At 41.7% G+C, this 9,592-nt stretch overlaps 4 non-coding genes across 4 annotated transcripts; all 4 read right to left on the bottom strand.

Annotated features, from left to right (window-relative positions):
• Positions 1–6,311: 6,311 nt before the first annotated feature.
• Positions 6,312–6,383, bottom strand: trnaq-uug. The gene has a single exon. It is a non-coding gene; the product is annotated as a tRNA-Gln (tRNA).
• A 1,280-nt stretch (positions 6,384–7,663) lies between these two features.
• trnas-aga lies at positions 7,664–7,745 on the bottom strand. The gene has a single exon. It is a non-coding gene; the product is annotated as a tRNA-Ser (tRNA).
• Positions 7,746–8,635: 890 nt separating this feature from the next.
• On the bottom strand, positions 8,636–8,707 carry trnaq-uug. Its single transcript has one exon. It is a non-coding gene; the product is annotated as a tRNA-Gln (tRNA).
• A 256-nt stretch (positions 8,708–8,963) lies between these two features.
• Positions 8,964–9,035, bottom strand: trnaq-cug. The gene has a single exon. It is a non-coding gene; the product is annotated as a tRNA-Gln (tRNA).
• Between the last annotated feature and the right edge of the window lie 557 nt (positions 9,036–9,592).

Here is a 9,592-nt window from a genome sequence, read left to right as displayed (position 1 = left end):
AAAATATCAAAACCATATATTATGAAACATACATTATACCGCCAAAAGAACAAAAGACACATTATTGACACATTATTGACCAAAAGTATCTGGAAACTCCATCTAAAATTACGCATTAGTGACTGTATGCAATCAACACAAGCAATCAATCTCCACAAGCAAACAAAACAAGAGCTTTATTGGGATCATGTGGTTTATATGGGTGATCAAGGGCAAACAGTGCATATGCTCATTTGGGCAGGCCCTGCTTTACCTCTAGTATCACTTATTGGTTGTACTTTTGTATAATCTGTATGTTCAATGTATCAAATTATTGTACCAGCCTGTGGAATGTTGGTGCTTTATAAGTATGTTAATAATCAAACCACCGATATTTTCACTTTGCTTGTTTTCTCTTGTTGCCATCATTGTTATATCCTGAATTGAGGCATTACTATAGAGGAAAGAGATACTATGGCTGCATATAGGCTGAATATAGGAGGTCCCATGAGCATAAAGACCCAGGGAAAGGCAATCTCTTTAGATGTAACTGAACTACAATTTCCAGCATCCCTGCAGCCAGGGGCCCTGCTGCCATAAACTCGCCTCTGGTAGAAGTGCCCCATAAGTTACCAGGGATGGCAAAAAAGTGACTCCTGCTACTCCTGTAAGTACACATACATTTAATGCCACTAAAAATGTTACATGAATGTGTGTTAGAAGGTTGCTTGGAATTATATTTTCTTTCATTATGCAATAAATAATTTTAGGGGTGGAGATCCACTTTAACGACAGTGCAGTAAAGAGATATAGGCACATTTATGCTGTGCCTCACTGTTACCGTATGTAATCATTCATACATCCCAGCAGTTCCATTTTTCACGGGACAGTTGTGATTTTGACAGCTCAACCCACAGTCCCGGATTGTTACTGAAATGTTCCGAGTTACTCTTTAATCTCCTCTACTCAGCAGCCAGAAAAAGATACAATTGGCCAGATTCAATTCACTGAGAATTAGATTTATCACATGAAAACTCATGGACTAGATTCAATTTGAGATTAGTGATGAGCGGAATGCATTGAAGTCAATAGGAGTAAAAAAATTTTGGTGCACAACAAATTTTTATGCTCACAGCAATTTTTGCATTAAAGTCAGTGGGAGTGTTTTCTTGTGGCGACTTTTTTGTCTTGGCAACTTTTTTGTCCAAATGCATTAAAGTCAATGGGTGTTTCTTCTTTTGGCGACTTTTTTGTCTCTGCAACAATTTTTTCTTGGTGTTTTTTTAGACTTGAGCGACTTTTTGTTTACAAAATGCATTAAAGTCAATAGCGTTTTTTTCTTATGGCGACTTTTTTGTCTTGGCGACAATTTTGTCTTGGTGCTTTATTTGTCACAGTGACATTTTTCGCTGTGGAGTTTTGTTGCAGTTATGCAAAAAATGTGCATGAATTCACTGTTTTTTACGTGAAAACTTTATTGAAGTCTATGGGGGAAAATGGAACTAAATTTGGAGAAAAGTCTTTTCTCCATGAATTGAATCTTGTCCATAACTTTTCACGTGATAAACCATGAGATAACTTTTTCTCACTAAATTAAATCTGGCCCAATGTTTCTGAAATGTAATTAAATAAGAGGCTCAGTGCCCCCTCAGCATTGCGCCCTAGGCAAATGCCTTTTCTGCCTACCCCTAGTTCCGGCCCTGAGTATATACTTGAGGCAGTAAGCACACTCTTTTTTGCTTCTCACACTGGTCATTGACCCAGCACTTCAAGCAGAAAAAATGGTGCACTCTCATTCTGTCTATAGATAAATGTATATAGAGTTTACCCTTCATCTCACAACCTTCTACGTTTCAGTTGTACTTTATTGCTTCCCACTGACTTACCTCCATATGTATCAAAAGGCACAACGTTTGACTAGGAGCAGAAACCCACAACAACCAATAAGATGTTTACTTTTAAATAGGTGACTAGTGAATGCTTTCCACTCATTAGTTGCTCCACCTTTTATTAAATAACCTGATTTTTAAGTATTTACTTGTTTATAGAGACTAAAATCTGCTGCAGTTCTACTCACAAATATGTCACAAAGATTACTGAAAAGCAAATGTTTGCCTTGTCCATCATTATTATTTTGTGCTACCATTTGTCTCATTTCTTTACTCCTGGTATGTTGCTCACTGCAAGTCTGTATATAATAAAACACAGCATAATTATAAAATACTATCGTGTAGTCATTTACATGGCAAAACAATGCGAAAAAATTCACCCATCCCTAATCCCAGCTGGTCCCATGTGGGGAGAGGGGACATTATTTGACCAGATGGTTGGAAGATTCCATTATTTTTTTAGATAGAAAGACAAAAACATATATTGAATATTTGCATTTTATTTCTTATATAAACTTAAAATTACACACATTTTGAGTCTTTGAGTAAAGACTTTTCTTTTGCTCTTGCAAATACATCTCACACAATGCCAGAGGGAAAAAAAGAAAATTAAAGGGCATGTAAAGGCAAAAAAACAAAATCCCATTTTTTATTGAAAAAGAAACCTATCTCCAATATACTTTAATAAAAAAAATGTGTACTGTTTTTATAAGAAACCTGACTGTATGTAGTGAAATTTTCCCTTCATTTACTGCTGTGGATAGGAATTGTCAGACGGTCCCTAACTGCTGAGCAGGGAAACAATCATACTTATGAACAGCAGGGGGAGCCCCCGCCTTGCAGAACTCAAGCAGCTTTGTTTATGACAATCCCTAAGCAGCCCAGACCTCACTGAGCATGTGCACAGTCTTAGTCTTGCAAAGATGTTTAACCAAGCTACAAGATGGTGACCCCCTGTAGCCAACTTTGAAAGCATAAATCATTTCTTTGATTAGGCTTGTGGTGCAGTAAGTTCATGTTTATATTTAGTATACAAAATGCAACATTTCTAGCCTTATTCTATTTTAGACTTTACATGCCCTTTAAGGCTTCTTTAAAAAGGTCCTCTTAGATTTTGCATGTTGTTGCTGTTGTTATGGAATTCTATACTGTTGTGCATTTTGCACAACTGGAATACACCAATCCATGCATGTATGTGCAATTAACGTAAAAGTCTTAAAAAGGTCTGTGATGTATTATAGGAAATGTTTCACCTTATATACATTTTAGGATCCCAGTTGTATTCTTCAGAGGTCCACTTACCACCTTCTTGAATCTTCTTGCCAGAATAATAAGACCACATTAGACACAGAGGTAAGGGATTTGGTTGAGAAATTTGGTTTGGAGAAAGATGGTTAAGATGGTAAAAATATTATGAAAGGCTACAAGGTAATTTATACTTGATCTCCTCTATATGTGTCTACAGAACATCCTAAATTCTGCCTGGGATTCTCAGTGACCCTACCTCGTCTCATCCCAGCTCTCCTGATGTCAGTACTAGAGACTCCTAGGCTCCTAGAGTGGAATTATTCATATTTAAATATTTTTCTAAAAATCCCAGAAATCCCCTGGCATAGGTAAGAATATAGTTTAAATAATTTGTTTACAGAAAAACCACACAATTTTCCCTGCAATTTTTTTTTTTTTTTTGCACAATGCAGTCTATGGGCGTTTATTTTCTCTGCAAAACCTGCCGAAAAAATAATGCTCATCACTAATGTCAACCAATCAGATGTTTGTTTTCATTGTTCTTCTCGTAGCAGGCTAAAAAAAATTTACTATGCATCCTACTATTTGGTGAATTGAGATTGGGATTCTGAAAACTGTATGTGATGCAGCCAAAAATGGTGACTGCCACCCATGCTATGCAGCTCTGCATTTAGTCCTTAGCAGGGCCGGGCCGGGCCGTACAGGCGCCCAAGGCAAGCCGGTGGACGCGTCGCCAGCAAGTGCTCATGCGCAAGGTGGCGTTTGCGTGTGCATGCGCAAGAAAAGCGGTAGTTTTTACTTCTTTTGCGCTCCTGCGCATGAGCGAATTGGCTCGACTGTGCGCATGTGCAAATTGCAGAGAAATACATTCGGGGGCATGCGCAGGAGCGCAAGAAGAAGTAAAGATCACAAAGAGTCGGGCACCGGACTGGGGGTAGGCGACAGAGAAGGTGCGTGCCTGGCGCCCCCCCCAGCTTTGCGCCCTAGGCACATGCCTACTCTGCCTACCCCTAGTTCCGGCCCTGGTCCTTAGTGTGATTTAGAGAGGAAGCAAGGGGCTTAATTCCACTCTGTCTATAAAGTTGTTGATTTGATTAAACACGGGAAGCATCACACTTATTACACTAGTGTTTTCCTTGTGACACTTGCAGCAGAGCAGTGTCAGGATTAAGACACAGGTTGGATGGTTGCAAAACCCATAGATATTTCCTAATTAAAACAATAGGCAAAATGTATTTTCAGCACAAGCCCTATTCATTAAATTAATGTTGAAAAAAGGGGTATGTTGTTGTAAAATTAAGACACAAGGTATGGAAGACTTTCTCTTAAACAATTGAAGTTTATTGCTGTGACTCTTTCATGACAGGTAGACAGAGGCACAACCTTTTCTCCTCACCTCTCCCTAACAAAGACTACTGTCACTTCCTCTATCACTACCAGAATAGCCACCGTATTTCCTGTTCTTCTATGTTTTTTTTTACTTTTCAGTACCAACAACTTTCATAGTTCATCTTAGGAAGCACTACCACCTAGTGGCCAAACTTATTATAAATTAACTATTCAACAATTCACATTTTGCCTCCTTACACTGTCATACTGTAAACTATTTTAACGCAGCAATAAAAAAACTGGAACTTTACAGACTAACAAATAATATAATTATGTTGATAAAGAGAAACTCAGGAATGCTTGCCTACTCCACCCTATCCTGGCCACCAAGTTCCACTGTGCTAAGGTGGGAAAGTTAAAGCAGGGTGGACCTCATGTTTAAACTCCTATTACCCAAGGAGATACTCTTGTACTCCAGTAGATAGTAGTTCCTTCCCCCTGCCAACTAACAGCTGCAACTAAGCCCACACCTCACCAGATAAATGCCTAAACATCCCAATAACCTTCTTCACCAAAATGATATTAGGGTGAGAGGGATGTTCGTCTCACCATGCTGCCACAAACTCCTTAGCAACCTATGGTATTCCTTCCCCGTTCTCATCACTGAACCCTTTGCCTCTGTGCCTTCGTAACCCTGTCAAGGCTTTAAACGACACCAAAAGTTAAAAAAATTATTTTGTTCTGTGATATTCCAAAATCAAACTCCAAATTATTGGAAAGTAGATTGAATATATATAATAACATCCTTCTGTTAATAAAACCCCTCATGTGAGAGCTTGCACATGCACACAACGATTCCCCCAAGCCCTGGCAGGGCACCCCAAAGGCCGCCGGCCTCTTCTGGCGCGCACACCTCCTAGCACCGGTCCTAGCACTGGCTGATCATGGGCGTGTGCACTTTCAAGCACCGGAGCACTGGCACAAATCTGGGCCTGAGCCCTGGGCATGCTCGATAAAGTCTAATTCTTTCTCTGTTCAGTGATGATGTTCAGCTCACTTGACACCTCCGAATGTTCGAGCTTTACTACTCATGTTATGTTTACAAAATCTAAAATCTATAAAAAAAATTGCAGACCTCATTCAGACAGAGTGTAGCCCCAGCCTTTCTTTACTAGTCTAGTTTCCCCACTGACTTTCTTTCTGATGCTCTTTGGTTTAAACACATGAATAAATGAAGACTCACGGCCTGTCTTTTCCAAACTTAGTTGCCCAGCTCGTTAATATAACTGTGTGAATAAAAGCATTACTGATTACAGACCTCGTTCAGACAAATCGTGTACATGTAACCTTTCCTCTGCTGTTCGCAAAACCGTCTCTTGCGAACAGAGAGGGGAGCTTGAAATGACATTGTGCATGCATATAATGAGCAAGTCCACAACTCGCTCATAATGCGCATATATGTGACGCCGGCCGGATCTGTGTGTTCTGGCAAATGCCAGAGGGGCTGCTATAAGATGCCATAGAAAGTCAGTATTTAGTGGGCTGGTGGGGCCTCTATGTGGGCCTCTGTGTACCTGCTTTCTGCAGAGCCTCAGCTGACAAAGTGGTTTTATGACTCAGCGGGAGCTGACCAAATAAGGCCACTGGGCTGGGAGTACCTTGTGCTAGACGTACACGTGATGTGATTCAGACGCAAGAACACATTTGATTCTGCTACAGATCTATACACCCATAGAACTTAATTGAGGCTTTGAACCACAAACTTCTCTGTTAACTGCGGAATGCGCTAACAGATTGTCCTATAGTCACCTTCGGCCTGCTTCTGAAACTTTGTTTGCGTTGCATGAGATACGGGTGGTCAAGAGAAGGTTCCACCGAGATTTGAACTCGGATCGCTGGATTCAAAGTCCAGAGTGCTGACCATTACACCATGGAACCTTCGTTGGCGCCTGACTTAAGCAAATTGGGCAACTGGGCACAGAGTACCTTGTGCTCGACATACGCGTCATGTGATTCAGATGCAAGAATACATTTGATTCTGGGACAGATCTATACACCCATAAAACTTGATTGAGGCTTTGAACCACAAACTTCTCGGTTAGCGACGGAATGCGCTAACAGATTGTCCTAAAGTCACCTTCAGCCTGCATCTGAAACATTGTTTGTCTTGCATGAGACGCGGGTCGCAAAGAGAAGGTTCCACCGAGATTTGAACTCGGATCACTGGATTCAGAGTCCTAACCATTACACCATGGAACCTTAGCTGGCGCCTCTTAGACCCTGTAATAAGGTGCATTTATGGTCACGATATTCAAATATAATGCCTTTGTTTCTGAGTAATCTTCTTTAGGTATCTTTGTTATTGGCCCATAAGTTAGTGACCATTTCCTTTCACACTTTAATATAGTGATTGGAAAGGGGTGGTACTTCCTCTTTAAACTCCATCTTCTGGCCTGGGTGGATGTGTCTGGGGAGCCTGTTGACAGACATCAAGGTCCAGTTAAGAGCTCTGCCCTTGAGGGGCAACCCTTCTAGTGAAGTCGGGGAGAGTCTAGTTGGAAGCCAAGAAAATGCATATGCACTATTTTTATTTGGGGTTTGTACATGCCCCATACTTTGGTAAATCTACGCATATTGGGAATCAGGCTGTTTAATAGACTCCTAGCGTTCATATTTTGGGTGATTTGCCTCTGTATGTAAGAAATAATGCAAGATGAATGTGGAAAATCCCAAACTATTAGGTTTTTTGTTGGTTTGTTTTTAAATGTCAGAAACAGTGCTACGTTTAGGACACCTTTGCAGTTGGGTATTTTGGTGTCGGTCGGAATCTTTGTTGGATTTGTCAGAATGTCTTCTTTCCAAACATATGGGGCTTTTGGGGGTCCAGCATAGCTGTTTTTGCTATCTAGAAGGTGGCACCTAAAGGGAATCCCGTAGTCAGCAGGAACCGAGCCTGCGCAGGGAGGCTTCAAGTAGGTGACTTTAACCACGCATAGATTTCTTGTTTTTATGGTTTTGAGCCAAACCACCTTCCTTTGCCCTTTTGAATGCCTCCAGAATACAGCTATCTGGATATCCATCCTTTTCACAGGTTGTTTAAGGTCATGACAAGCACGCAAACTGCATTTTGTGGGGATTTCTTGCAAATGACAAGTCCATTACTAATTTCAGATCAGCCAAAGTTATACCCAGGGAGGGAGAGGCAACTAAAGACCAAGCGTAGTGGGCAGGATTCGAACCTGTGCGGGGAGACCCCAATGGATTTCTAGTCCATCGCCTTAACCACTCGGCCACGACTACTGTGCCGGAGCTGTGATTTAGACTGCTGACCGAAGCTGCATGATGCCGTAACTTCCGGCCCTCGGTCAAAGGCTCGTCGGGTAGTATCGGATGTGATTCGCAGGCAAGCTAAGTGGATCCAAGTTGTAACCAACTGACTTCATCCGGAATGAGGGAAAAGTCATTGGTGTACACGGCTTTGCAGAAAGCAACCAGAAGTTTGGCCGCATTAAATTTCATTAGGTTGTTCGTGGCCGGGTGACTTTTTGGTATGCAACTTACGACAACGTTTCCATAATAAGCCTTTGTTGAGCAGAGAGTAGGTGCGTCCTTATTTTAGACAGCAGATTCCTTTCTTCCTCTTTTGAAAGTATTCAGTAGCTGTCAAAAGGGCCCTTTTCTTTGGGGGTTGTTAGCAGCATTTGAGGCAGGGCAAAGATGTTTATTGCGTGTTTTGCCTGGTGATCTAGAAAACTTCAGCAGGCATGTAGGTCACCGATAGAAGTTTTTGCTGTGCAGAGGGGGGAGGAGCAACTAGTGCGGAACCCGTAGCTCACAGGATTTGAACCTGCGCGGGGGAAAGCCCAACGAATTTCAAATCCATCGCCTTAACCACTCGGTCACGAATGCAGAGCCTCAGCTGACAAAGTGGTTTTATGACTTAGCGGGAGCTGACCAAATAAGGCCACTGGGCTGGGAGTACCTTGTGCTAGACGTACACGTGATGTGATTCAGACGCAAGAACACATTTGATTCTGCTACAGATCTATACACCCATAGAACTTGATTGAGGCTTTGAACCACAAACTTCTCTGTTAACTGCGGAATGCGCTAACAGATTGTCCTATAGTCACCTTCGGCCTGCTTCTGAAACTTTGTTTGCGTTGCATGAGATACGGGTGGTCAAGAGAAGGTTCCACCGAGATTTGAACTCGGATCGCTGGATTCAAAGTCCAGAGTGCTGACCATTACACCATGGAACCTTCGTTGGTGCCTGACTTAAGCAAATAGGGCAACTGGGCACAGAGTACCTTGTGCTCGACATACGCGTCATGTGATTCAGATGCAAGAATACATTTGATTCTGGGACAGATCTATACACCCATAAAACTTGATTGAGGCTTTGAACCACAAACTTCTCGGTTAGCGACGGAATGCGCTAACAGATTGTCCTAAAGTCACCTTCAGCCTGCATCTGAAACATTGTTTGTCTTGCATGAGACGCGGGTCGCAAAGAGTAGGTTCCACCGAGATTTGAACTCGGATCACTGGATTCAGAGTCCAGAGTGCTAACCATTACACCATGGAACCTTAGCTGGCGCCTCTTAGACCCTGTAATAAGGTGCATTTATGGTCACGATATTCAAAGATAATGCCTTTGTTTCTGAGTAATCTTCTTTAGGTATCTTTGTTATTGGCCCATAAGTTAGTGACCATTTCCTTTCACACTTTAATATAGTGATTGGAAAGGGGTGGTACTTCCTCTTTAACCTCCATCTTCTGGCCTGGGTGGATGTGTCTGGGGAGCCTGTTGACAGACATCAAGGTCCAGTTAAGAGCTCTGCCCTTGAGGGGCAACCCTTCTAGTGAAGTCGGGGAGAGTCTAGTTGGAAGCCAAGAAAATGCATATGCACTATTTTTATTTGGGGTTTGTACATGCCCCATACTTTGGTAAATCTACGCATATTGGGAATCAGGCTGTTTAATAGACTCCTAGCGTTCATATTTTGGGTGATTTGCCTCTGTATGTAAGAAATAATGCAAGATGAATGTGGAAAATCCCAAACTATTAGGTTTTTTGTTGGTTTGTTTTTAAATGTCAGAAACAGTGCTACGTTTAGGACACCTTTGCAGTTGGGTATTTTGGT

Source organism: Xenopus laevis, chromosome 3L (assembly GCF_017654675.1).
Source record: "Xenopus laevis strain J_2021 chromosome 3L, Xenopus_laevis_v10.1, whole genome shotgun sequence".
NCBI classification, from domain to species: Eukaryota; Metazoa; Chordata; class Amphibia; order Anura; family Pipidae; genus Xenopus; species Xenopus laevis.
Note: the sequence above shows the minus strand (reverse complement) of the source record. Positions and strands in the feature narration are given on the sequence as shown.